The sequence below is a fragment of the Micropterus dolomieu genome, linkage group LG16, assembly GCF_021292245.1.
Source record: "Micropterus dolomieu isolate WLL.071019.BEF.003 ecotype Adirondacks linkage group LG16, ASM2129224v1, whole genome shotgun sequence".
NCBI classification, from domain to species: Eukaryota; Metazoa; Chordata; class Actinopteri; order Centrarchiformes; family Centrarchidae; genus Micropterus; species Micropterus dolomieu.
Window position 1 is genome coordinate 6,146,345 of NC_060165.1, and position 3,480 is coordinate 6,149,824.

At 39.3% G+C, this 3,480-nt stretch overlaps 1 protein-coding gene across 1 annotated transcript in view; it reads right to left on the reverse strand.

The window, feature by feature from the left end:
* The window catches only part of zgc:162331 (uncharacterized protein LOC793007 homolog), a 43,337-nt gene extending 39,857 nt beyond the window's left edge, over positions 1-3,480 (reverse strand). The window contains exon 1 of the mRNA XM_046072046.1: positions 3,398-3,480. The gene's annotated coding sequence lies outside the window, so the exon portion shown is untranslated. The remainder of the gene's footprint in view (positions 1-3,397) is intronic.

The window sequence follows — 3,480 nt, forward strand, 5'->3', positions numbered from 1 at the left end:
CTGCTGAGTGGTCCAAAGTTATGTTCTCTGATGAAAGTAAATTTTGCATTTCCTTTGGAAATCAAGGTCCCAGAGTCTGGAGGAAGAGAGGAGAGGCACAGAATCCACGTTGCTTGAAGTCCAGTGTAAAGTTTCCACAGTCAGTGATGGTTTGGGGTGCCATGTCATCTGCTGGTGTTGGTCCACTGTGTTTTCTGAGGTCCAAGGTCAACGCAGCCGTCTACCAGGAAGTTTTAGAGCACTTCATGCTTCCTGCTGCTGACCAACTTTATGGAGATTCAGATTTCATTTTCCAACAGGACTTGGCACCTGCACACAGGGCCAAAGCTACCAGTACCTGGTTTAAGGACCATGGTATCCCTGTTCTTAATTGGCCAGCAAACTCGCCTGACCTTAACCCTATAGAAAATCTATGGGGTATTGTGAAGAGGAAGATGCAATACGCCAGACCCAATAATGCAGAAGAGCTGAAGGCCACTATCAGAGCAACCTGGGCTCTCATAACACCTGAGCAGTGCCACAGACTGATGGACTCCATTCCACGCCGCATTGCTGCAGTAATTCAGGCAAAAGGAGCCCCAACTAAGTATTGAGTGCTTTACATGCTCATACTTTTCATGTTCATACTTTTCAGTTGGCCAACATTTCTAAAAATCCTTTTTTTGTATTAGTCTTAAGTAATATTCTAATTTTCGGAGATACTGAATATGGGATTTTCATTAGTTAAATGAAATAAACATTTGAAATATATCAGTCTGTGTGTAATGAATTAATATAATATCCAAGTTTCACTTTTTGAATGGAATTACTAAAATAAATCAACTTTTTGATGATATTCTAATTATATGACCAGCACCTGTATATATGTATGTATGTATGTGTGTGTGTGTGTGGGTATGTATATATGTATGTGTGTGTGTGTGTGTGTATATATATGTATGTATGTATGTATGTATGTGTGTGTGTGTGTATATGTATGTATGTGTGTGTGTGTATATGTATGTATGTGTGTGTGTATGTGTGTATGTATGTGTGTGTGTGTATGTGTATGTATGTGTGTGTGTGCGTGTATATATGTGTATGTGTGTGTGTGTGTATATATGTATGTGTGTGTGTGTGTGTGTGTGTGTGTGTGTGTGTGTGTGTGTGTGTGTGTATATATGTATATATGTGTGTGTGTATATATGTGTATATATGTATATATATGTATGTATATGTATGTATGTATGTATATATATGTATGTATATATATGTATGCATGTATATGTATGTATATATGTATGCATGTATATGTATGTGTATGTATATGTATGTGTATATATGTATATATGTATATGTATGTATGTATGTATGTATATGTATATATATGAACCAAAACAGTAAAGTTGTGAGCCAGAAAACCAAAACAATGATGCTAAAATTGTCTGTAGAGCTGAGGTGACCTGCAGTTGGGTGATAATTTTCTGTGTTCAATTCCTTTCACATTGAACATAGTCATTTATTTCTCCATTTATAAAATACTGATTATATAACCTTTAAGGCTGAATAAGAATGTATTTATTATTTCTCCACCAGAATCACAGTATATTTCTTACAGTGTGGAGACTTTTTGAAGCAGTATTTACTTCTGCGTGTGTGAAGCGATTGACAAAGTTTTACACAGTTTAAGACTAAAGAGGTTTAGTGAGAATTAGCTAAGAATGATTGGGTTATGTAAGTTCAAAGGTCCAATGAAGAAGAGACAAACACACACGCACATACACACCAAAGTGAACCTAATTTGTGGAGCTAAACTCTGTAAGTTATAACCAGACCAGTCAGAAGCCTTCATGTGTGTGTGGTATGTGTGATAGTGGTAATATTTCAGCATAAAATAGTACATTTCCTTCATTCACTTGTCATAATTGTACTAAATCTCAGTATCATGGTAGATTGAAACATCTCCTTGCTTTTACCCTGCAGCCACGGTTTTTGTTTGCTGGGCTAGAAGATAAGAACTAATCCTCATTACACAACGGAGGAAAAGCCTGTTTGGCAAGTTTAAATGCTGCATAGAGTAGGCTATGTTGGAGCTTTTGTCAGATGAGGGCCCTGCACATGGCCATGTGCAGGGCATGGTTTTAAGTGCACCGCTTTCTTTTAACACTCAATGTGTTAAAAGTGTTTTGTAACTTCTGACCGAAGCCTGCTCCTGGCAGGAAATTACTTAACTTTTTAGCCACGGTGACAGTAAATGCAAAGAGAAAATAAGCTGAAGATTCACAGTGCAGTGTTTTATCAGCCAGTTCTAGCCGCTTCCAATACTGGTAACATGGTGGTGAGTAAAAAGATCAACTGTGAGCTGCAGTCAGTGATTTTAAGGAAAACAGCACCACATACAGTAAGCCTACCAGTCAAAAGTATGAAAATAACTTCCCATTCACTTGAATGAGAGAGTGCATCCACACTTTTGACTGGTACAGTTTGAACAGAATCAAACCACATATTAAAATGTGAGAGGATTATGGGTGAGGATGCCCATTAGATAACAACACATCCACCAACGTGTCCATGAGCAAGTCACTTAACCCCAGAGGTGTGCCACCTCTGACAAACTGTATATAGCAATTGTAAGTCGCTTTGGATAAAAGCCTCAGCTAAATGAGTAAATGTAATGTATTAACACAGTGATAACCAAGGCTGGATTTCCAAGCAGGCAACTGCTCTACTACTAAAGAGGAAAAAAACATCAGCAAAAGGTCAGGAAATGCCAGCGCATCCATCATGCAGCATAACGCACGAGTCTCACCGCCGTATTTATGTTTTCAGCAATCATACAGATTACTACACACTTGATGTACAAACTATGATCGTATCAGTCAGTGCTATCCACCACCCTGGGATATCATCTGAACATAGTGAACACATTTTTTTTGTCGGTTTTGTTATGCTTGCGCGCTGACTGATATCAGCACAGCCGTGTTCACTGCAGATATCCTACACATTAGTTAGTTAGAAAAACAAAAGGCTCAACATTCAATTTGTAACTCACTAGCAATTGGGACAGGAACAGGAAGCCTCAGAAGTTGCCTAAGAATCCTCCGGTTTTTAAGATTTCTACAAATTAATTCAGTGATAGTTGTCAGGACATCCAATGGTAGTAAGCCCTACACAGCAAACATGAACTGTTATTAGTTGAATCGGCGAGCTTTATATTAACGAATCATATATGGATTAAAAGGTTCAGGTTGTTCAGCATCGCAACACAGTTTCGACCTGACCTTTATTTTCTTGGTGAGGTGGAAGAATTCAGAAAGTTGCACGGCGCTGCGGAGAGCCTCCAGCTGCAGTAACACATGAATTAGGCATAAAATTAGGAGCATCGGACTTCGTCCAGCCAGAGGGAAAGAACACTGACCTCCAGTGCGCCGGTTCCACTGGCAACACAGCCCATGCGAGGTACAGGAGAGGGAGCAACCGTACAGGGAGAGGAGGTCGCGG